This window comes from Suricata suricatta, chromosome 1 (genome assembly GCF_006229205.1).
Source record: "Suricata suricatta isolate VVHF042 chromosome 1, meerkat_22Aug2017_6uvM2_HiC, whole genome shotgun sequence".
NCBI classification, from domain to species: Eukaryota; Metazoa; Chordata; class Mammalia; order Carnivora; family Herpestidae; genus Suricata; species Suricata suricatta.
In genome coordinates, this window is record NC_043700.1 from 70998824 (window position 1) to 71023859 (window position 25036).

Below are 25036 nucleotides of genomic sequence, written 5' to 3' on the forward strand. Positions count from 1 at the left end.
GTTCCTCCCTTAAAACCCTTCCCCAGGATTTGTGAGTCTAACTCTCACTTCTTCAATTTGGGAGCCCTTCACACAAAGACAAACACATACAATTACCAGTCTCCAGCGTGGAGAGAGAGGAGGAGAAATCAGCCCAGCTCTCAGCCTGCCCATTTATCTCCTTACCACAAGGATCCTTCTGTTTCCTCCAGGCAGCCTTTAGGTCTTTCTTGGGGGAGCCACGGGCAGGGGAGAAGAGGGGGGAGCGGGAGGATTCCTGGAACCCAGGGAAGCCTTCTTTGAGGACCTGGGTCACTACTGGACTTGAGGCTGTGGTGAACCCAGAGCAGCAAACTGGGCCTGCTTCCTGACCCTCCTCTTCCCTTGGATGTCCTTCAGACCAAACAAGCGGAGGGGCTAACCTTCTTCCTGAAAACACTTGTTCCATCCTTTCTTGTCCTTTCTTTATACAATAGGCTTTCCTGGACCTTCTTCCTCCATCTTCCAGATTTTACATGGCTTGCAGGAGAAATCACTGAGCTATTCATTGTTTTATAGTCCAACATTTTCAACAGGCTAAGTGGCCCCATGATGTAATATTAGGAGATGATCAGAGGAACTGTATTAAAATACTGTTTATTCCCCTTGCTGGTATGTGTCTAGGGCCCATGGCTTAACCACTTTCTCTCTCAGTTTCTCCATATACAAAATGTGAATAATTACTATCTAGAGGAGTCACGGTAAGAACTCAATGAGATAGTGCTTGGGAAAGTCATTAGCCCCCTGAGGGACTCAGTGAGGCATAGGTCCCTTCTCTGACACAAGGTTCTGAAGCGAGTTCCCAGTGTCTTTATACCTAATTGAAAACCAAAGAAGAATACCACCCTTCACTCTGGAAATGACTTTGTCCTTGTGGTTCTTTATTTCTCCTCTTAAAAACATACTGTCAGGTGCCTGGGTGGCTAGTCAGTTAAGTGTCTTGACTCTTGATTTTGGCTCAGATCATATCTCACGTTTTGTGGGATTTAGCCCCAGGTCAGACTCTGTGTGGACAGCAAGGAGCCTGCTAGGGTCTCTCTCTCTCTCTCTCTCTCTCTCTCTCTCTCTCTCAAAATAAATGAAAATAAATATTAAAAAACACACTATCATAAACATTAATTCTTTTTTTACTGTTATTCATCCCATTTCACTTAAACTCCAAGTAAAAAAAAATGCACCTCTTTTCTAACCCCTAGTCACCAGGGCAATTCTGGTTTTCCCTCCCCTACACACATGTGCACATACAATTGGGAGAGAAAGAGGTCAGTTCATTTATTCATGTATTTGTAATCAATAGGATTTCAAGGAAATCAACATGTGCCTCTACAATAAGATACATATTTAGATAGAGCTACAAGTAAGCAGGTGAGGACACCGGGCAGGGGCAGAGAGTGGTGGGAGGGGTAGGAGAAAGTTGCAGTGACATCAGCCCTCAAAAGCAGCTCAGTTCTGGGAGCAGCTCTCAGAAGAGCTGGAGAGTTGACCATAAGCCACAGGCTTCTACTCCCAGCCCAGACGGGTGCTTTCAGGGAAAGGATTAGAAAAGAAAGCCCCTGAAAGTGATGATCTTGGCAACATCCTCTGTTTTTTCAAGGGGAGAAAAATGTGTCAGAACCATGGAGGTTTCTGGGGCGCCTGGGTGGCTCAGCCGGTTGAGTGTCCAAATTTGGCTCAGGTCATGATCTCGTGGTTCGTGGGTTCGAGTCCCGTGTTGGGTTATGTGCTGCTAGCTCAGAGCCTGGAGCCTGCTTCAGATTCTGTGTCTCCTTCTCTCTCTGACCCTCCTTGGTTTGCGCTATCTCTGGCTGTCTCTCAAAAATAAATAAAAAACATTAAAAAAAAAAAAAAAGAACCACAGAGGTTTATCTGTGTGGGGTTAGGAGGACGTGAAATCATGGCTGCTTTCTGGATGAACTTGTCAGGAGTGGGTCACGTGGTGGACATCTAGGGAGCACATATTCCCACAGGTTAAATCACCAAAAATGGGTGATGGGCCTTGAGGAGGGCACTTGTTGGGATGAGCACTGAGGGTTGTATGTAAGCCAATTTGACTATAAATTATATTCATAAAAATTTTTTAAAATAATAAGTAGACAAATCAATCACCAAATTGAGATAACCTGGGGCTTCACTTGGAAAATGCAATTCTGCCACAAATTCAAGCAGGCCCTGACTTTATGACATGGGACCACTGTAGACAGCTTAGTAGCCCAATAAATTAAACAACAAACTATTATCAGGTTGTGCTCAGAATTCAAAAATTGCGGTGACTACAGACAGGCACTCCTACATACACACTCACGCGTCGTGCAGGTTCACGTGGAGTCCAAGTGAACCGGGTGGGGGGCGGGCATCCAGAAGTATCTGTTGTAAGGGAGGACAAAGTTTTGTTGGGTCCTCTTAGGCTGGGTCTGAAAAGTAAAGTGAAAAAGATTAATAAGAGAAAAGCATCATATTTTATTGAATTTGTCTACGGAAGTAGGAGCTTTCACAAGAACATGAAGACCCAAAGAAATGGCCTGAGCCGGAAGCTTTATACCTTTAAGACAAAAAACACTGCAGGTGTGGAGAACTGGGGAGACAAAAGTGTTTGGGCGGGGTGGGGGTAGTCCAGCCGGGGCTGGGCCGACTTTAACCTTTCTTAACTAGGAAGATAAAGGTTAGTTTAACAAGCTTTGTAAATTCCTCCCTCACTTTCTCTGGGCTATTAAGAGTCTGTCTCCCATAAAAGGAGAATTTATTTCCTGCTTTTAGGAAGAAAAGGGGATGCTTTTGACGCATTTCTTGCTTATAAATTGCCCTTAGCTCAGTGGCATCCCTGAGTGGCTCACTTGGTTGAGCATCTGACTCCAGCTCAGGTCATGATCTCATGGTTTGTGGGTTCAAGCCCTACGTTGGGCTCTGTGCTGTTAGCCTGGAGCCTGCTTCTGTCTCTCTACTCTTCCCCTGTTTGCCCTCTGGCTCTCAAGAATTAAAATAAACCTTAAAAAAATATAAATTGTCTTCAGCTCAAACCAATTTTTAGGTCAAAGAGGTATATTGGGGGGGGACATAGGCTGGTCTCCTTCGCTGCCCTTCTTGTATGGAGGAAGAGCCCAAGGTTACTAGTCTGAGCCTTCCTGAAGACTGGGGACCTGGCAGAGCTCTTGACGCCCACTCCAGTATGTGTCTCTCCCACATTTCACTGCCTTATTTCTTGACTCAGCCCTTTGGCTCTGCCCATCCCGTTCTCAAATTCTAGTCCTCACCTTTCCATCTTCCCTTTCTCTCCCCCCACTGACCGGCCCTGCAGGAAAGCCACTACTGGTATTTTAACTACTCCTTTGTGGGAATGGGACCCTCAGAGGCCACAGCACCAGGGGTCAGATTCTCCCCTGTTTCTAAGCCGATACCTGGATTATTTGCAATACAGGTGTTTACACCACGTACCCAGGATTCATGTTGCTTGTTTCTGTTAAACTATTAATTCTTTCTCTTGGAGGCTGATGGGAGGCTTTGATGTGGGGCTGTGTTGTAGTTTCCAAAGGAGGGAGAAGTTGGTGGGAGGATTTACAGCTGTTTGAAGCATTCCTCCGCCCTGCCAATTGTTCTGGAGGGAGGAGCCCGTTGATTTTCCCCGCTGGGGGCAGCTTTCCTGAACCCTGTTTCTCTCCCAGAAGGAGAGAAGGGAAACTCAAGTGCTTCCAAATAAAGATCTGCGTAATGAGATTTGATCTGAAGGGATTTGTTCTTAAACTCGAAGAATTTCCAGATGCGATCCATAGCACCAGCAGATTTTGGTCCTTCCAGAAGGGTCTGCTCTACTGGGGACGGGGCCAGAGGGGAGGGTGTTTATCAACCCCTTCACCGCTCTATTTCCCCTTTAAATTTTTCTGCCATAAGAGACATCCCCTGTTTTGTTGCAGCAACTCTCAGCAAGTGAATAGTGCTTTCTGGGGACCTCGTCTTTGTTAAGTAGATCCGCAGTGATACAGTAGAGATTTTAATGTGCAGTGCTGTGTTTTAATAGACTATTAAACTACAGCATTACACATTAGCTGGCTATGGCACAATTGCAGAAATATCAAAGATGTGCTCTCAGGAAAGCACTCTTTACTTTAATGGCGAGATGCTGCAATAGACTGAAAATCTCTGCAAAGAGAGCAAATGAGGAGGCAGGGGGGAAGGAGGACCCGGGGACTGTTACCTGGGCTGACACAAACCCTCTTCTTACTCCAGGGCTCGCATCTGGGAGGGTGATCCTCACCTATTTGTAACCAACCCAGGACCCACTGACTTGTGGCTTCTTGTTACCGAAAGATTTTTGCCAAGTTGTGCATTTCAAGGTCATTGGGCGCTCAGGGTCCATTCTCACTGGTCTCAAGGTTGAAGTGACTTTGAGGCATGTGGTCATTTATCTTCGTTTATCGGGGGCATGGAGTTTTCATTTTTATGGTTTTATGGTTTGCTCTGTTCTCCATGGCCTGAATGATAGGAGTATGAGGTGGATAATGTTCTTCTCTGAAAAAGTCATTTTGCTCCAGGATTTCTTCTCCCAAGTGCTCCCCTCCTCCCTTGCACGCCCTCATAAGTACCTGCACCCACACCAACTTTCTGTCTCAGTAGTAAATAAGGAACTCAGGAATTCGAGTCTGTTCCCCCTCGTCATTTCAGAGGAGGCTGGGCCCAGTCTATCCCCGGGAGAAAATGAGCAGATTTCTCATCAGCCCTATTTTCAGGGATAGCCTCAGTAGCTAGAGGACCTTCTCCAGCCATTATGCAGAGTAAAAGTCTAGGCAGGTTGCTCTCCACCTGCATTACTGTGCAGCAGAAATAAACCTTGAGAGCAGAGCCATCCAAGCCTTACCAGATGAGAGCTGTGAACAGCATTTTCCAAAAAATCTATCTTATCTTATAAGCCTTTTCCTACTGTGCCTTCCTGCTGTACAGCAGCATTTAAAAACCAAATTGCAAATTCCAAAAAGAGGCCAGTGCCTTCCCAAGATTTGCACCCCCAAAACACACGCTTTATGCAAACGTAGGCCCACAGGAAGCCTGGAGGAGGCAGGAAGAAATGGAAAGACAAGGGAAATAACCCCCAAATCAGTAGTATAACAGGACTTTCCCCATCTGCCTAAAGAGTTTGCTCATTCAGCCTTGGAAGTAATCGCTTTCTTACTCACTCAGTGACATTTTATTCTAGGTGAGCAGACGAGAATGTTAATTTCATTCATGCTCTCTCCTATGTATTATTATGAGGACGGGTGAATTGCTTCCTTTTTCTCTTTTTAAATGGAGGCTTTGTGAATAGGGTAGGCAAGCCACAGTCCACAGGGTAGGATTGGTCTCCTACAGCCAATGCCTGTCGTGCCACCTTTATAGCTTCATCTCTGTGAGGCTTGAAAGTGCACACACACACACACACACACTGCCGGAGTCCAGCTCCAGCAGGTCCAGGGCTCCCTGAAGGATGCACGGTGTCGGTGAAAGACAGGGAGAGAGCCTTGGCTTCTCTCTGCTCACCAGGCAGGCGTCTCTCTCCTGACCTGAGAGTCCGCTTTATTTATTGAAAAAATGTATGGGGTACAAAACAGACGTAGCAATTGCCTTAGACAATAATTTCTAATAACAAATTGTTTGGTATGTAAAAATTTCCCAGAACAGAGATAGGTGGAAGACTCCTGCATAACCTTTATCAATAGGTGACTAGATGTTTATCATTTGGGACGGGAAGGGATCTTTAGTATTCAAGTACAAGGCAAAGTTTTTAGCATAGCAAAAGCAAGAGTTAAGTCTTTGTGAGCAAGGGTCAATAGCCTGTTTTCCGAGGGGAGGAAAACCAGGTTTTCTCAGGAAATGTAGCATTTGTTCCTATAATCGCAAAAGAAGAATCCTATAACAAGTTTTTTCACAAGGTACAATTCACATGTCTTTAACGTAAAAAGGCAAGTCAGTCCTCATATCAGTCAGTCAGGGGCCTTGGGGGTCAGTGCTCAAGCAGAAATTGAGTGAGGGTTGAGTGGGGGTAGATGCCGTCTCCATCTATGGTGGGAGGCCTGGCAAACCCACCTTGCCTCACAAGGAGACTTTTCCTCTATTTATGAGTTCAGAGAGACCCAGCTTCCCGCAACACACACTCACACACGTGCAAGAATGGAGTTTCACAGACTGCACATTTAGCCTCTACAAACAACATGCATGTGCCTGAACATTTTTTCTGGAGAACACAGGAAGGTATAAAGTATAAAAGAAATACCCTTTTCATCTACTTATCTCTAGACTAATTCCTCAAAGGCCACTAATAGATTGTTTTTAATTCTTTTGTTAGTCATTATAATTTTATTTAAAAGTTTTTTAAATGTTTATTTATTTTTGAGAGGGAAGAGAGAGAGGGAGACACAGAATCCAAAGCAGGCTTCTCTGAGCTGTCAGTGCAGAGCCTGACATGGGGCTCGAAGCCACAAACTGTGAGATCATGATCTGAGCTGAATTTGGACATTTAACCAACTGAGCCACCCAGGTGCCGCTGGTAGTCATTATAATTTTAAATTATATATATTGTTTATTTCAATTCAAGAAGCTCTCTAACCATTTCCTATGAGAAAGGAGACAGATATATACCTCTCCACCTGGGTTGTCCCTCTACTTAAATTGGCTCAACATCTCAGACAACACTTAGAAATCAATTGCAATCTTAGCAACAATTAGTTAAGAGTGAGCTAAAAAACACTTAAGCTAGGTGCTGGGAAGGCTGTGGGGGAAGGAGGAAACTCCAGGAGGGAAGAGAGAAAGAGCCATAGACGAATTTCTTTGATTACATGGCCTTGTCAGATCATAGCTGCCTTTCCCCCATTAGTTAAAGGATTACAGGTATGGGAAGGAGGGCCTTGATGGGGGACGTGTGGGCTTGCTTTTAGAAACCTCACTTGCTCACATCTGTCTTCATTCACTCAAAAAACAGGTATTTTTGTGTCAGCAATATATAGTTCATTGCCTCCTGTGGTAGATTTCATTAATGGCCCAGTTTCACACCCCTTCCTTTCTCGATGTCCTTTGCCATGTAACTTTGTAGTCAGAGTGAAATTTCCATCCTGGGTTTATCCACGTGTCTTTTTCCATTAACCAATGGGATATTAGTAGCAAAAGTGCAGGCATATACTGGTCTTGCTCCTAATTGTGCTTCTATCATCACCATGTTAAGCCCCGTCTAGTGTTTAGTCTCCACCAGCGGATGAGAAGAAGCCCATTGAGTAGCACTGTCCCAGCTAATTAGCCCCGGCTGAGGGCAGAGGCATAAGCCAGCCAGCGCAGGGGACATCAGCCATGCCCAGCCTAGATCAGCTAGACCCTACAGACCTGTGAAAAATAAATGTTGCTGGTATTAAGCCATTGCCATTTTCTGATTTGTGTTATGCTATAATTTTGTGGCAACAGTCATAGACCCACACCCCTGCAGCCTTCCAGGAACTGTTCAGCCAAACTCCAGAGGAGGCAGCAGGGAATAAAACAGCCTGACTCTCATGGAACTTGTATTCCAGTTGAGCACGTTACAGTTTACACACCCATCTTACCCGTTTTGTCCTTTTGACCATGAGTGGCAGTTCCATTTTTGAGATGGAGAAACTGAGGCTCAAGAAGGCTAAATAACTCACTCATGTAATAACCTAGTAAGTGTCAGAGCTGGAATTTGAACTCATGTCTTCTGCCTCCAAGTGCCTCACTCTTTCCGCTAATCCAGAGCCACCAGCACCTCTCGTGCAGGCCGGTGCCTCTCACTGGAGTTCCAGAGGGACCTGATTTGGGTGGGAAGACAGATGGGAACAGTAAGTCTGACCCAAGGAGTACTGCTCTGTTATCGACAAAATGAGAAACAACTCTCATTTTTATCCCTTGAAATTGTTCCTCCTTGCAATTAAACCAATCTCTGTTTACAAGTATTTAGCATGATTCTAGAAATTACATTTTGAAATTATGCGAACAGAGAGAGAAAGCAGCCCACACAGTGAGCGATTTCTTGTGGGTAATTGGCTGCTGGTTCTGGCTCCGATGATGCCTTCTCTTTTAGAGCATAATTAGTGATTTCAAAAGAAACTGTTAGAAATGGCCTAAGTCTCCAAAGAAAGGCTTTTCTAGCTCCTCGCATTAGGAGAGCTACTCAAAAACATGCTGACAAATTTCCCTTTTTGTTTTTCTCCTTTTTATAATGACCTCCCAAGCTATTTTTCAAAGGTTGAAAAGGTTGCGGGTGTATAGAACTCTTCCAGATATGGGAGAAATCCCAGATTCCCATCAGAAAACACAGAATCTCTTTCTCCTTTCTTTCTGTCTCCTCAACCTTCTTCCTGAGAAATAAACAGAGTATTTGGAATTTAATAAGTTACATTTATTAGGACTAGACTCAAAAGTTTAAACAAAATAAAAGCTTATCTCTCTCTTCTATAAGAAAATATTTAGCCACTCATGAACTGCTGTAGCGGTTCCATGTTCAACGAAGACGGGCTTCTGGAGGGATCTCTCAACCTCGAGCTCAAGCTTTCAGAAAACTGAAAGATAGCTAGAGATTCAACCTTGACACCCACATCCAAGCACCAAGAAGGGGGCAGAGCTAGCTCCTTCCAACTGAGTCACTTTTAGGGACATTTATCTGAAGTCCCACAAAAAAATCTGACTTACAATTAATTGGCCAGAACAGAGGCACATAACCATATCTAGTTAGCTGCAAGAGAGTCTGGGATCAGTGCAGCTAAATAGAAGGTTCTGTCACTAAGGAGAAAGGAAAAAAATGAATATTGGGGCAGGAAACTAGTTTCTGTCACAAAAGTAACAGTGAAGAGATGTGGACATGTAAATTGAACGAAGGTATGGCTTGGTTGGTTTGCAACTAATATTAAAACTAAAGAGATCTGGTTAATTTGTCGGCATCATGCTAGGAGCTGGGGGTGTAAAAGGGCTTTATCTTTTGCCCTGTTCTGTTCAACAATGTTATCCATGATTCAGGTGAAGACTTTGAGAGCTCTCTATCTCTGCCGATGGCATAGACCAGCTAGTTTAGCTACCATGTAGGATAACAAATAGGATCAGGATTCAGAGCTCTGGAAAGACTGAAGTGCTGGGCAGGAAATAACAAGAGAAAACTTAAGAAGGAAAGATATAAAATTCAATATTTAGATCTAAAAACTAACTGCACAAGTGCAGGATGAAAGAGACCTCGCTTAGCTGCAAATTTAATCTTCCTGTGTTAAAAGTGAGATGTGGCTATCAAAAGACATAATTGGATCTGGCCCTTGGCAGAAAGGAACATGAAGCTAATATTTATAGAATGTCTACAAATGCCACACCCTTTGATGGGCCCTTACAGTGATTCTGGGAGGTAAGTATTCCTATCCCCTGAAGCACAGACCAAATAATGGCCCAGAGGTGCCTACAACTTGTAAGAGCAGAGCTCTGTTCTTTCCTCTCTCCACAGTTGCGGTCCCCCTGGGGTAGGACTGGAGGGATTGAGAAACCCTGTTGTTTACTCCTGGCCCTATCTGAAATTCCCTTTGTAGGGACTTCTCCTCAGGGGACAAATTCTAACTGACTTGGAGAGTGCTTTAGCCAGGTAGTGTTAACAGCAATTAGTTCATCTGATTAAGCAATTAGCAGTCTTTGTCACTTAGCAGAGATCAGGAGCCCAGAGGAACCAAGGCAAAACATAAACTATGAAGGGAAAAGTTGGGAGGGAGACAAATCAGGGAGCAACTGAGAATTGCAGGGAGAACCAGATGCTGTGAGGTGAGCAACTGTAGAAGTGTAGCCGCACGGAAGACCTGCGTCACCTCCACAATAGCCTTCAGATGAGGAAATTGAGACACAATGTCAGAACAAGAATTTCCCAACTGGTGGGTTCCAGCTGGCAGGTTGAATGGTTCTCTGCTCTTGCCATACATTACCTGAGAACTCTTAAAATACCCATGCCGGGGCTCCACTCCAGACCAATTAAATCAGAATATTGGGGAAGGAACCAGGCACTGATATTAGTAAAAGCTCCTGGTGATTCTATTGTGCAACAAGGGTAGGTGGGCTTGGAGACCCATGTGGTGGGTGCTCAGGCAGGAGGTATAGCTCCAGCCAAGAATTTCCCAGGGCAGGGAGTGTAAGGGCCTCCCCTTGGTTTGCTTGGGAATTTCATTACTATCACACAGCATTCTCTCTGCTTGGGAATGAAAGCACTTCCTTAACAAAGGCTGAGAATTCCAGGGGAGCGAAAGATTGCAAATCCTGGAGCCATTCATTCTGGCCTCATTCCAGTGGGAAAAAAAAGTGGTCTGTTCTTAATCCCTCCGTGGCTTCATTTCTGCGTAGAACTCCGCACTCCTCCATGAGCCTCTTCTGAAATACCCATTCTTCCATGAATTGTTCCCCAATTTCAGGAAAAGGAAGGCGTTCTCTGCTTCTCTCACTTTGCAGGATTATGAAACCAGCTCAGTGCACCTCACTTTTTGCTGTTGAGATTTATCCCAGTTTTTACACCTGGGCCAAATAAAGCGCCATCGTCACCTAGACATAAGGACTCTTGGGGCTTACCCCCAAAACCCAGGTCCAGGGAATCTGTATTACCAAAAATACTGCCCGCTTTAGCTAGCTTTGCTCTTTGGCTTTTACAGCATGGTTTAAAATGTTAAGGAGGAATCCTTCCGAGATAACTGTGGCTTTGTGCAACTATGTGTGTATGTTCTGAGTGTGGGAAGGTTCACCTGTGTTACCTGGGAATCGCTGGGTATTCATATTTCTGCCCCAAAGGAGGGGATACTGGGGAAATTAACTTTGATTTTATACCCCAAATAGGAAGTGACATTTTCCACCAAAAAAAGGTGAAACTTCCCTTCCATCTTCACAGTGTGGAAAATGCTCAGTGTAGCAGAGGGTAAAAAGAGAATACAGACACTGAGAAAAGGAGAGAAAGAGGGGTGAGCTGTGGACAAGCAGAATTTTGTAGAGGTTTTAGAAAGACTAATCTTTAAAACAATTAGTTGATAGTAAATGGAAGGTGAAACTCAAGATTTCATGCAAACAAGAAAGAGATACTCCAGCTGAGATCTCTGCAAGATAACTATATCATAGGATGTGTGAAAGGAGGGATTGGTAAAATCTCCATGAAATGACTGTAACTCAGACAGAAAAGACACTATTCTCTGACTCACCATCTACAGGTCTGCGTATGTTCCCTGAGGAAAAATAACTGAAGACTGAGATCAGATCTTCAAGATACAGTCTACATACCTGCATGTGAAAAAACACTGGAATAACATGTATTTCTAAATTTTTTTAAACATTTATTTATTTTTGAGAGACAGAGAGAGACAGATCATGAGCAGGGGATGGGCAGAGAGAAAGGGACACACAGAATCAGAAGCAGGCTCCAGGCTCTGAGCTGTTAGCACAGAGCCCAATGTGGGGCTTGAACCCACGAACCGTGAGATCATGACCTGAGCCAAAGCCGGATGCTCAACCGACTGAGCCACCCAGGCGCCTAACACGTATTTCTAAAATGTTCTCACTCACAGAGCACCTGGGTGGCTCAGTTGGCTAAGCATCCCACTTTGGCTCAGGTCACCATCTTGCTGTCTGTGAGTTAGAGCCCCGTGTCCGGCTCTGTGCTGACAGCTCAGATCCTGGAGCCTGCTTCAGATTCTGTGTCTTCCTCTCTCTTTGCCCCTCCCCCAATCTCTCTCTCTCTCTCTCTCTCTCTCTCTCTCTCTCTCTCTCAAAAATAAACATTAATTTTTTTTTTTAAAAAGATAAAAACAGGGAGGCAAACAATAAATACAGAGAACCAACTGAGGGTAGCTGGAGGGGAGGAGGCAGAGGATGTGCTAATTGGGAAAGAGGCATTAAGGAGGGCGATTGGGAGGAACCCTGGGTGTGTATGTAAGAGATGAATCACTGGGTTCTACTCCTGAAATCAATACTACACTGTATGTTAGCTAACTTGACTTTAAATAAATAAATATTTACAAAATGAGTAAAACTGGAAAAAAAAAATAGAGACCTGAAAAAAATTTTCTCATTCTAGAACGTGGGCTCAGTGGTTATCTTTTTGTGTTAGGGTAAAATCTCAAGATTAAAAGCAACAACAACAGCAACCTCAGGCGGCGATTATGAGTAGGAAGATTGGGGCGCCTGGGCGGCTCAGTTGGTTAAGTGTCAGACTCTTGATTTCAGCTCAAGTCATGATCTCACGGTTTGTGAGTTCGCCCACGTCGGACTCAGTGCTTACAGTGCAGGGCCTGCTTGGGATTCTCTGTCTCCCTTTCTCTCTGTCTTTGTCTCTCTCTCAAAAATAAATAAATAAACTTTCAAAATAAATAAATGTGAAGATTAAGAAATTAACTTCATACTACTGTCAAGATGTGGTGCTCAGGAAAAAAGAAAAACGGCAGTCCTTCCAGACCCTATTCCCAATAGGGCTTATTTGTATATGGGTCCTGCGACATGTTTGATGCATGTAGCGAGTGCTTTATCAAAGAGGACACTGGATGCCATTTAGCCATTGTTTTGCCCATGTCTTTCTGACAGTAGAAACTTCTTAAACTGAAAGTTCTTTGAGGACAGAAATTATGCTCAGCTCAGGTTCTTCTCTGGGACCACTCATGGGCTCGATGCTAATCAGGTTTAGAAAAATGTTCTCTGACCCTTAACCGGCTGTGTAGGCCTGGGACTCAAGCAGCCTTTCTCCACTTCATCTAGATCTCTTTAATGGGAAGTAATCTTTCTCCCTTACGTTTGAATTTTTTATGAGAAATAGAAGGTTAAACAAATATAGCCGATTGGGAGAAATAAAGCCTATGGCTAAAAGTGGATTGATCTGCATTCCTCTGGGTTGCTGGCTCATTCTCCACATTTCTCTAAGAGTTGAATCTTGCCTAATTATTTCTTTGGGAGGATTATGATCAAGAGTGAGTATAGGGGCGCCTGGGTGGCTCAGGTGGTTAGGCGTCCAACTCTTGATTTTGGCTCAGGGCATGATCGCAGGGTTGTGGGACCGAGCCCCACTTTGGGCTCTGTGCTTAGCATGGAGCTTGCTTAAGATTCTCTCTCTCCCTCTGCCACTCTCTGTCTCTATCTAAAATAAGAAAAAGAAAATTTGGGGGGGTGGTCTGAGTGGCTCAGTCAATTGGGCTCTGACTTCAGCTCAGGTCACGATTTCGTGGTTCGTGAGTTCAAGCCCCACATTGAGCTCTCTGACGTCACCTTGGAGTCTGTTTTGGATCCTCTGTCTCCCTCTCTCTGCCCCTCTCCTACGCATACACATGCATGCGCTCTCTCTCTCTCTCTCAAAAATAAAAATAAAGAAACATTAAAATAAATAAATAAAATAAGAAGGAAAAAGAGTATGTTTGGAGACACAAATAGTCAGACAAACATTTTATTTGTTGCATACAGAAAACCAGATAACCAAAGGAAATCCAAAGTGGAGAAGGGAGGCCCAGGAGAAACAGTGCATTAGAGGGCTAGAACCGGCTTCAGATAGCATATGAATTCCTGTTTTTGGGGGGGTGGTGTGGTTTGAGGATATTCCTAAATTCAGGTGTTGAATGTGCTGGTCTTCAAGCTCTTAGCTGAGCCTTTTGCCACTAAAGCCCTGTGGAAAGCAATCAGAACCATTTAAATCTGACATTTCACATTTCATGCTCCTGTGTAAGTACCTAGTAGCTTCTCCCAGAAGTTTTCTAACAGAGAGAGAAATAACTGCAGAGGATATTTGCAACTATTTTGAAGTTCTTATGTGTGCCGGGACTTGAGGTCCCCATAATGGGTCTCCTCTCTTCCCGGTACTTGGGGAGGCCCAACACTCTGGAGAGGTCCTTGAATGTTTTCTCTCAATATCAATCTACTGGTTTTCCCAAAAAAGATCTTGAACTTCCAACTTCCTCACTTTTCCCCTTGAAAGCCTTTGTAATATCCTGTTGCTAAATGTATTGTCCTTCATTACAGGCTCTCTGAAGGTAGACAGATTCTACTGTCCTTGACGATTCTCTTGCAGCCCTTGGCATCTCTCTAGCCAAACCCCTCACCCATCCTCAGCTACCTCAGTGTATAGTGTGTAGAAGTACTGGTATCATCTTCCTGGGTCTGAAATCAGGTTTGAAGTCAGAGCGATCCAAGAGAAGACATGGGTGTAGTGGGGAGGCTACAGTGCCGGGAAGGGGCTGGGTTGCTGGGGCAGAGGTAGTAGGACATTCACCCTAACATGTGGGGCCATGAGGAGGTCATAACTATCCAGGGTGGACAATGAGAGGTGGCATAAGAGCTCCCCAAGCTGAGCTTTATAGGGAGGGATAATCAGGATTATAATTTGATGGTAGAAATCATTTGAAATATTTGCCTAGATCAGATATTTATAAATACAGTAGAGGAGAGTTCTTAACCTGAGGAAGAGTCAACAAGGCTCCATGACAGACTTTAGGTAGTCTATAAAACCTCTGAAATCATAGTCAAAAGTGTGTGGGGGGGGGGGGGCGTTCCATACCTTTTATCAGAATCCCAAAGGGGTATATAGAGCATGAATATTAAGAATCAATCCGTGACAGGTGCTTTCAGCATTTCTAACCAGCCCTGTAGCAACAGGAGACTTCTGGGAAAGCAGAAGCAGCTCCTCATCAGTGTGTCATTGCCAGAAATATTGCATATTCTAACCCAGCCTAACCCTCAATGGGAAGGACTTCTAAGCAAGACAAAAAAACCCAGAAACCAGAAAAGAAAATATGGACAGATTTATTATAGAAAAATAAACTTTTTTTAAACTTTATTTATTTTGGGAGAGAGAGAGTGCATGAACGGGAGGGGACAGAGGAAGAGGAGAGGGAGAATCCCAAGCAGGCTCTGTACTGTCAGCGCAGAGCCTGACACAAGGCTCAAGCCCTCAAACCATGAGATCATGACCTGAGCCAAAATTGAGAGTCTGATGCTTAACCAGGCACCCCCAGAAAGTTTTAAACAGAAAAAAACACCATAAATAAAATTAAAAGCAAATAATAAGTTTTGCTATAAGAATATTTATCATCTACATAATAATAAAAAGTAAATAGTCTTAAAATACAAAAAAAAGTTTAAAAATTGAGACAAGACCTGAAGAGTTCATTTATAGATGAGGATATTCAAATAGCAATAAATATTTAAGAAGAACCACAAACCTCCCTAGTGATCAGATATGTACAAACCAAAATAGAGACACATTTCTCACCAGATAGGTTGGAAAATTGAGGATCAATAATGTCTCATGTCTAGTCATAAACTGTTGTGGGAATATAAACTAGTGAAATATTTTCAGAGAGAAATTCAATAGTTTCTAATTAAATTTAAAATGCATATAATTTTTGCTTCAGAAATTTCACTTATAGGAATTTAGTCCTCAGAAAAGTCATGCAAGTATGTACAATGTTTACTGAATCAATATATTAGGAAATATCTTATAACAATATAAATATTAATTGATAGTAGAATGATTTATAATACATTACTGTTGATCTATACTGTGGAATATTATGCAACCATCAAAAAATGATGTTCTTCTTATGTAGTGACATGGAAGAGAGTCCATGTTATATTATCAGACCAAAGAAATAAATTTACACCATAGTATGATACTATTTTATCTTTATTATAAACCACAAAACAATGTATATATGGGTGAGTAATGTGTATGTTCAGGGATACACATTTCCTATGGGCATAGCCAAAGTTCTGGAAAAATAGATACTTATCTATTAAATTTCTCTCTGTGATATTTGGGACTCACTTTAAAAATCTGTTTTCAGGGGCGCCTTGGTGGCTCAGTCAGTTAAGCATCTGACTTCAGCTCAGGTCATGACCTCGCAGTTTGTGAGTTCGAGCTTCATGTCAGGCTCTGCACTGACAGTTCAGAGCCTGGAGCCTTCTTCAGATTCTGTGTCTCCCTCTCTCTCCGTTCCTCCCTCACTTGTGCTGTCCCTCTCTCTCTCAAAAAAAATAAATAAACATTAAAAAATAAAATAAAATAAAATCCATTTTCAGTGTGTTGTTGAATTTTCAACCTCCATGTACTGCTTTTGTAATTATAAAAGAAATACCCCAAAACCTCTCCTTCAGAGTTCATCTCAACACAGTGTGATATGGTTTGTACAGAGGCTGTCTTGACCCAGTTTTGAGGCACTCGATAGAGTTATATCAGGTCTCCTACTTGAGCAGACAATTAATTCCACGACCCCAACCACCTAATTTATGGGGCTCTCCACTCCAGACCGCTATACACTTGTGCTAATCACCCCAGGGCCAGGGACCAGAAGATCATGGATAGGCCCTAAGTCCCACAGCCTGGTTACTCAACTAGGCAATGCTAAATTGGCTTACCTTGTTTCACATATTCCTTCCCACAGAAATCACAAGAATGTGGAACTTTCCCACAGTGCTGTTTTCTCTGTCTGCCTTGTGACTGACCCTGGTTCTTCCCCAAGTGGCCCTGCATGATCCACTATGCTCTTCCCAGTTAACTATAACTATCAAAGACTCTCTAGCTTCTCTCACTTGATGTGCATCTGGCCTTACTATATCTCGTCTGAAGTAATATGGTTAAAACATTAGTAAAACACGCTTGGCTGTGCTTTCAAGGGACATCCCAGGGGCAGATGCCCAATGGTCATAGAGTTACCAGAACTCTATGACCAGAACTACCCCTATTTTATCTGCCTTTGCCTGGCATCTCCCCTTGGCTTCCACCATGTTGACCTTTGCACAGGTTCTGATGCTTCTTCTCTCCAGAGTCTGCACCTGATGCAGCTTTGGCTCCATTTTCTGGCCCTGACTTTGTCTCTCCCATCTGGTCCAACATCTCAATGGAGCTGTTATTGGCTAATGACCTGCTGTCTGGCCCAGCTCCCAGCAAACATGACCCAGCTTCATGGACAGTCCTCTAGCAAACATGACCAGTGAAGCCCAGAGACAGAGCAAAATTCTGAGGTTGTTACACCTGGTACAGACTGAAGCTTGGGGCAGAGAGCAGGCAGATTGTTACAAGCTTAGAAACTTGGGAAGCCAGCAATTACCAGCAACCTCTCTGAAGCCATTCCTGTAAACAGAAATGTGAGCACATTGTGGACACTGGAGCTGAAGCAAGCAGGGTTTTAAGAGCCAGATGGACACAATGAAGGGCAAAGCAAGGGAGAGGCCAAACGGGTGAGTTGACCAGAAGACGAGGGACAGATAATAAAATGAGAGGGATTTTAAGAAGCTCAGGTTTGGAACCTGGGTCTGCTGATTCTGAGCTACCTGCATAGACGTGGGCACTTAAACCTTTCAAGCCCTAATTTCTTCATCTGTTAAGCTGGACATAATGATGTCCACCCATGCCCACCTCACAGGTCATTGTGAATTTTATGTCCTGTGTGTCTCCTCACCAGAGACCAGAGATCTAGAAGGCATAAGAACTAGAAGGCAGGTGGGGAAACAATTAAGAGGCTCCTTGTGGGGGACAACTTGATTCAGAGCCAATTTGCTTCTTTTATGTCTCTGCTCTGGCCCTTCTAAGGTCCTCTGAGCAGAAGCTGCCATGATGTGGTGACCATTGCCAAGCCATGGAGAACCCGAGAGGGAGGGTCCTGATACTTGGTTAGGCATGACCCCTCTCCCTTTCATTTCTCCTCATATTGAATGTGTAGCCTCCACAGACCTTAAAATCCCATGCCCTTCCCTTCAACACCCCCTGCCCCACACACATACCAACTTTCCTCTCATCCCTCTTTGGGGCTGATGAGTTAGGAGTTACACATCTGTGTCCAAAATCTCAAGCCAAGACATAAACTCCCAAAGCTACCTCTGCAAGCCCCTCCCGTTCACCAATTCCTCGGGAATCTCGAGCAATTTCCATTATTGGCAGACACGATGTTTCCTTGTTGCTTTCCACTTTCACACGACTGGAGTCTGTAGACAAGAAAAATACAGCTGTTACGCAGCACTAACTGGGCTTTTATGTTGCTTCACAGGCAGGAGACTGGCTGTGGAGTGCCACACACCTCCTTATCACGGCTTGCGTGCTGGGACCTCTATTCATTTTATGCATTGTGTATCTCGGAATTTTCCAGGATGTGGTGAAGTCGTGTTGCTTGCTCTCAGAATTATGCGAAAAGCTATTCTTTTTCTTGAGCAAGAAATCGTGGGCACTCCAGAACCCTTTTGACTCAGGCAGAGCTCTGGGGTGGGTTTTCCCACAAAAGGCAGAAGGAATGAATTGACACTGACTATGTTAACTAGCCCTCCCAAGGGGAGTGGGGGCCCCTGCTCCAAGCCAAGTATGAGAGCCATTCTGAGGCAGGAAGCCTTTAAAAACTCACCGTGGATCTCAGCTCCTTTAGCTTTGGGGCCCTATTATGTATTGGCTGAGAGAGCTGCAATCATCAGTTGCCGATTTTTTAAATTAAAAGAATTAGGCCAATGTAATGTTCAGGAGAAGGCCAGAATTGACAGCCTCTGTTTGTCAGCAGCAGGATCCAGGAGGACCTGGGGCTGTGTAGGCCCTTTGGGACCAGCATCTCTTGAACTGAGAGCTGGAGAAGTATTACCCCACAGAGGGAGGAGGAGCAGGGGCCTTCATCCTGGACAGAGCCCTTGGCCTCCTGCAAAAGGGGGATAAGTCATGCTTGTCCAGCCATTGGGAGCATCTTGGGAAGCTCATGTTTCTCTCTGCTGCTTTCAGACCTCAGGACCCGTATCAGTGGACACTCACACGGATTTGCCTCCTTGGGTAACCACTGTAGCTGCAAGTTCCCCTGCAGCTGTTATGGGACTCCACTCATTTCTTCTCTGTAAGGATTCAGGATGTAATGGATGGAAGGGTGAAGAGGAGGAGAAATGAAGCAAAGCGCTTGAGGAGAGAACCTTCTGGGTGATGGCAGAGCATGGCAGCTTCTAAAGGGAAGGCTTTCCGACCTCTTCCAGGGGCGCGTCCAGCTTTTGCCACTCAAGGGGTTAATATTTCTGCCCCCCAGGGTAGGCTATGGGAAGTGGGGGGCTGCTTTCGCCCTGTGGGTGTCCAGCAGGTCCTCCCCCTGCCAACCACACCCAAAGTTTGGCGTGGAACTGTAGCCTGTGGGGCCTTTGTCCTAGAAATTTCATTAGGACACAAGCTCAGTCTCCTTCCTTGTGCCTAATTTTGCCACGTTAACCTGCAGATCAGATGTTTTGATCTACACCCTATTCTGACTGAGCTCCCGACTCCCCTTTCCTCACTTTCCCATTCCTTTATAATATACACAAGAAAATACAATTTTATTTTTTTGTCTAAACCTCCTCTTAGTCAAGGCTCCACTCATCTCTGTAAGGAAAGTTTGTTCAAAGGTCTCCCCTACGATAAAGGGCCACCTTCCATCTCTGATCAGAATTCCACCTCTCTGCTGGAAGGCCAAAAAACTGGACTAACTTCTCTCTTCGGCTTTCGGGGGCAGGGATGGAAGCCAGCCCCCATGGGGGCCAGCAGGCCAAGGCCAAGGAGGAATCTGAGTGGTGGGCTTCGGTGGGCAGTCTGGAAGACTCTGTACAGACACTGATGATCAGGGCCCAGCAAATCAGAACCAGGCTCTTGGGCAAAGTGTGAAAGACCATATCTAAAGATTAGCAGACTGGGAGAAATGGAAGAGAACGGCCAGGTCAGTGAATTCAATTCTCTCAACTGAAGAGGAGGACTCTGAATTGGTTAAACAACCGGGCACAGCCAGCGATGGAAGGTCTCAAATCGCTGTGATGCCAGAATATAGCAAACTGACTCACAGTGAAATGCAAGCATATTGCGGAAAGTGTGGTGGTGCTGGGGGAGGCCTCACCAATGAAATAAGCACGCTTCAGAAAAAGTTTACTCTGGAATGGAATGATTTTAAATAAATCCCACTTTTCTTTTGATTTCTGGCATAAAATGGGAACGTTCCCCTTAACAACGCAGCAAGAGTTAAATCCATGGGAGAGTGTGAGTGTGTTTGTGTGTGTATTTTAACTAGGAAAAAAAATTCAAGAACTTTTGTTGTTGTTACACACCAACAATACTCATGTTGAAAAACAATGCATTGTTCTACTCAAAATGAAGGCAGTGATGGGCAAAGGCTAAGCAATCAATGAGTACTTGCTGATTGATTGAAAATAAATCACAAAATAAAAAATATAAATTAGGAGTTCGTGCTTCTGCTGACTATCCTTTCCCTAGACTAATGAGTTGTTTATTTCGCTGGCAACAGCTTCTCCTTAGGGTTTGTTAGTACAAAATGATGTTTACTGAGGCTGGGCATGTGCTAATCAGCGTGAGAGATGAGTCTTTACGTCCAGCAGTGGTAGCTACAGAGACAAGACAGCAGGCACAAAACTTCATTTGTTTTCATCTCACAGTGGGTTCCAATGTAATTCATGAGTCCCGAAACAAGGAATTCTGTGATTGGCATCTCAGTAAGTGGAGGGGCGCTGTACACTTGGGACATGTCCTGTGTTTGAGGGGCTAAGAAAGAGGCACTTGCTGGTTAGGAATTTCAAACCAGACAGTTGGGTCTGTAAGCCGGAGCTGTGAATACTTGTACTGCGTGTGGCTTGTGCATGACACTCCCATTGCCAGTAATAACACCCACTGAATGGGCATTTGTTGTTTTTGCTTCTAAGTGTCCATTTCTCCTTCTTCTGATGAAAGCATCTTTACAGATTGCTTTGGAGAGAGTGATGTTTCTCCTCCCGTCCCTCCTATTAAAGGGATGGCTTACTAGCCGTAAGGAAGACACTCCAAAATGTAACATCTCAAAAAAGACGCAGGGTTACTTCTTTCTCATATGACAGACAATCCGGAGCCAGGAGACAGGCTCTGCTCCACACAGTCGGCCGGGGACCTCGCCTAGCAGGGCAGATCCGCCATCCTCCTGGTTGCCCAGGTGGCCCCAGTCTTTGCCATTTCCACCCAGCGGGAAGGAGAGGAAGCATGGAGGAGTGCCAGTCCTGGAGGTGGCTCTGTATCGCTTTAGGTCATATTCCACTGGCATGAACTTGGTCCTTGGCTACCTTTGGCTGCCAGGGAGACTGGAACTTGGAGATTCCAGGCAAGCCCCATGTGTTCCAGCCATACTCTAGGCAAAAATCAGGCACATAATCAAAGCTGAGGTAAAGGACAGTGTCCCACAAACACTCGCCCTAGAAATTCAAATCTTGAGCAGCCCGGCAAAAAGACTGGAAACAGCTGGAGACAGTCCATCACAGTGGCAATGTCCTGAAGAGATGGTCGACTGATTTCTGTCCCCCAGACTCCTGGAATAGCCCTAATTCATGTCTGGCTTTTTCAGCTCTTCCTATGGCATTGTTGTAGGTACCCGTTGTGCTTTCTCTAATCTAAGTTGGTGTTCACTGCTTTCAAGAAAGAGCTACCTCTCATCAACTGCCTGACGTCTGCCCCAGTGACAAACATTTCTTGTGTCAACTGTGTGGCAGAATGTTCTAGGCACTGGGTTACATCATTGTGCGTGCCCTCACTGAGCTCTACATCACAGCCACGTCCTCTGATTTCCCGTGAGCAAACCTCCTGGCATTCAGGGCTCTCTGCTCACATTCTCCCCGGCAGCCTGACACCCCGATGATAACGCTCAGCAAGTTTCCCACAAGGGCGAGCGTGGGTGAGGAGATGATCAACACGGCTTGTGCTTCTCATGGGCATTCTCACTTTTATTTTGCCTGGTTTTTTATGTTTGCAATATGTAAATTAATTGCCAGTGCATCTTGCAAGTAGGTTATGCCCGGGCAGCGATTTGACTATTGCTCTGCAGCCTCAACAACTCCACCAGCCATAGGCATAATTTTGGTGACAAGCTGGAATTTGCATATTTAGCGGGCATCAGGGCACTGCTTTCCCGTGAACCCAAATAAGAATTCCGTCTTCCTTCAGGCGATTATTACCCGAATCCAACACCAACAAGCACATTCAAAAACAGATGCCTTCATTAAGGTCTCCCCTTTACCTCATTGTCATGCAAATAGCCCGAATCAAGGCGTCTAGAAAGTGCTGGAGAGGTGACAGGAGAGCAACTTAAATAAGTAACAAGTCAGTGTTCAGGGCATTCCTTGATTAATTGGGAGTTATAGCGAAGTGCTACCGGCTTCAGCCAATAGGAGCTTGCTGACACCAAATTATCTTTGAATACCCTCCAGTAAATCTGAGAAACTCCCTCTCACTACTCTGTCAATGCTCTCTGGGGTTTCTTCTTTTCCCCAGTTTCCCTAGAGGAGTGGAGGTGGGACGGAAGAAGGGGTGGGGCTTGGAAGGCGTTGCCCTTTGCAAATAACCAAGATAATTAGCAGAGCGCTGGGGCCAGGCCGCCGCCTAAGGGGCAGGGGTCCGGGCAGGGTCTCTGAGTCTGAGTCGGGCGGACCCCGCTCCCTCAGTAATAGCCTCTAACAGGTTTCAACCCTAAAGATATGTGGTGGCAAGAGGGCATGAATAATTCAGTGAGCATGAGGTCCCGAACCCACGTTTTTCTCTCATAAAGAGGAAAGCCACAAGCCTCAGGTACCAAGTTTCAAACCTATCAGAGCTAAATCTCTCTCTTTCAGAGCTTGGTTACTAAGTGCTGTGTAGGTGTGAAAAGCCTCATTACCATGTAATTTTGTTGGGAGCAGACTTCCAAGTACCTGCTTTACTTTATATTCACATACACAAAAAAGATCAAAATGCGTTTTATTTCCTAACAATAGCCAATTTGGCTATAATTATTGTGGAATACTGAATTTTAAGGCATAGCACCCAAGTGACTCACCACGTCACTCCCTTCCATACACGAAGATATTCTTATTTATTGCCTTCCCCATAATGAACTTTGAGATAAACAACAGAAAAAGTAATTTGTTTTTTGACAATGCTGAACCCTTGAATAGAGAAAATCACACAGTTAAACACAGCGCGCAGTCCTGTGTGGTAAGTGGTATCCATGGCAACCAATAGATTTTATGCTAAGTCTGGCCTTTAAAAACATTTCACGTTTACCACTGAGAAAAAGATGGCCTTGATTTAAAAATGATACAACAAGTACCTCAAATGGGCATGCTTCCTGCTCCGAGCTGCAAACACAATTAAGAGGCATCTCCTCCGCGCGGATCACCTCAATAGTATCTATGTCGTCCTCGAGGAGCATCACGGCCAGCCGGAAAAAAAGAAAGAGGTTGAAGATTGTGTATTCTGCTGTAGGGGCTGTGAGGCAGTTTGTTTTTTACTTGTTCTCCTCGTATTTAACACCAGGAGTAAAAAATAGGGAGTAAAAATAGCACTTTTTCCTCTTATCTTAGTCTGTGATCATGGTGACAGTGAAAATATTATGGCCTGCTTATCTTGGGAGTAACTCCAATCATGCCCGCTTATTATAACTTGAAATAATGGACGGAGAAATACCTACCATACCAGCGACTCTAAATTAGTTTCTGTTCACATTTAGAAAGTTGGATACCAAAAGTGGAATGCAGTTGTGGCAAAGAGAGGATGTCGCCTTAATCATACACTTGAATAAAATGAGAAGAGACAAGCCCCCTTTTTCTTTAAGAAGAAAAAAGAGAGAGATTTGATTGATGATGCACGAAAGGAAGGAAACATAATTAATAACTTCGGGGGGAGTTTGTTTTGCTGAGCTATTTGTAAATGCTTTGATAGCTCCCTTAAGATGGCATTTCTTTTTTTTTTTTTTTTTTGCAAGATGAATTGTCCTTTATTCCTCAAAATGGGATTATCTTGACCGTATCAAGAATTAAAGAAACCTCGATATCCTCTGAAGGTATTTTCAGCTTGGAGTGCTTTTGCAATTGACTGGTGTTATGGGCTGAATTGTGTCCGCCCAAATACGTGTGCTGAAGCCCTCACCCCCAGTAGCTCAGAATGTGACTTTATTTGGAGACTGGGCTTTTCAATAAGTGATTAAATTACACCGAGTCGGCTAGTGTGGGTCCTAATCCAATCCAACTGGTGTCCTTATAAGAAAAGAAGATTAGGACACACGGAGAGACACAGGGGATATGCATTCACAGAGGGAAGGGGACGTGAGGACACAGCGAGAAGACGGCCATCTGTAAGCCCAGAGAGGCCTTGGAAGAAAACCAAACCTGCCAACACCTTAGGCTTGGACTTCAAGCTTCTAGAACTGTGAGAAAATCTGTTTCTGTCATATAAGCCACCCAATGGGGCATTTTGTTATGGTAGCCCTAACAGAGCAGTGCATCCAGGGCGGAAGTGAGGCATCCTTTCACAGAAAGAACAGCTTTTCAGAAGGTGTGTTAACACATTGGGGAGGGCGGGCAGGATGGAAGAAAGCCTCCAACTTTCTATCTTCCCTGAAGCCTGGGGGCTTTCTGGGGGACCGGGTTGTCTACTTCATAAATACTTCTACTCTCTCCTCGGACTCAGTCATTCTTATCTGTCAGTGGCAAAAAAGAAAATTTTGTGACACCTCACTATCGCCTTTAATTAAGCAAGGGTACTTTCTGAGCCATCCACATCTCATAAAGACAAAAGCTTACACTTCTTACATATTGCCAAATGCCTGAGCAGTGATGTAGACCCAGGAGGGTGGTGATGCCAGAAAAGAATGTGTGTATGCAAGGAGGGAGGTGGTTGGGGAGGTGCTGTACTTTGTTCCTAACATTCATAAGCTTTGCTTGATGCCTCGGCCTCAGGCCCAGGACCACACATCAGCCACCTGCCCAAAGGCATGGGCCATTCATCTTTCTGAGATAATTTTCTTCTTTCAGTCCACGGAGAGCTCTGGGCTATCTTTGGCCAGGGAAAGAATGTTGACTGTTTCACATACTGAAACATAAATCACTCTCTCTAGGCCTTGTTAACTTTTACTTATAAACTGTTTTAATGTAGAACTGTCAGGACCCTGTGAAAATAATGGGTGGTGACAGGTTTAGGATTAAAATCTTCTCAGGTAGTTAGGATGGTGAGTTAGGTTATAAATTGCTTTTAAAGAGCTGAGGCATGGACTATGAGCTTCATATGCTTACTCCAAATGGACACCAATGAGGCAGC

The 25036-nt window shown here is 44.4% G+C and overlaps 1 long non-coding RNA gene across 1 annotated transcript; it reads right to left on the minus strand.

Moving 5' to 3' along the window:
- Positions 1 to 13417: 13417 nt before the first annotated feature.
- LOC115304444 lies at positions 13418 to 23406 on the minus strand. Its single transcript, XR_003914451.1, has 3 exons — positions 23052 to 23406; positions 17734 to 17934; positions 13418 to 13621 (listed from the first exon to the last, which is right to left on the minus strand). It is a non-coding gene; the product is annotated as an uncharacterized LOC115304444 (long non-coding RNA).
- Between the last annotated feature and the right edge of the window lie 1630 nt (positions 23407 to 25036).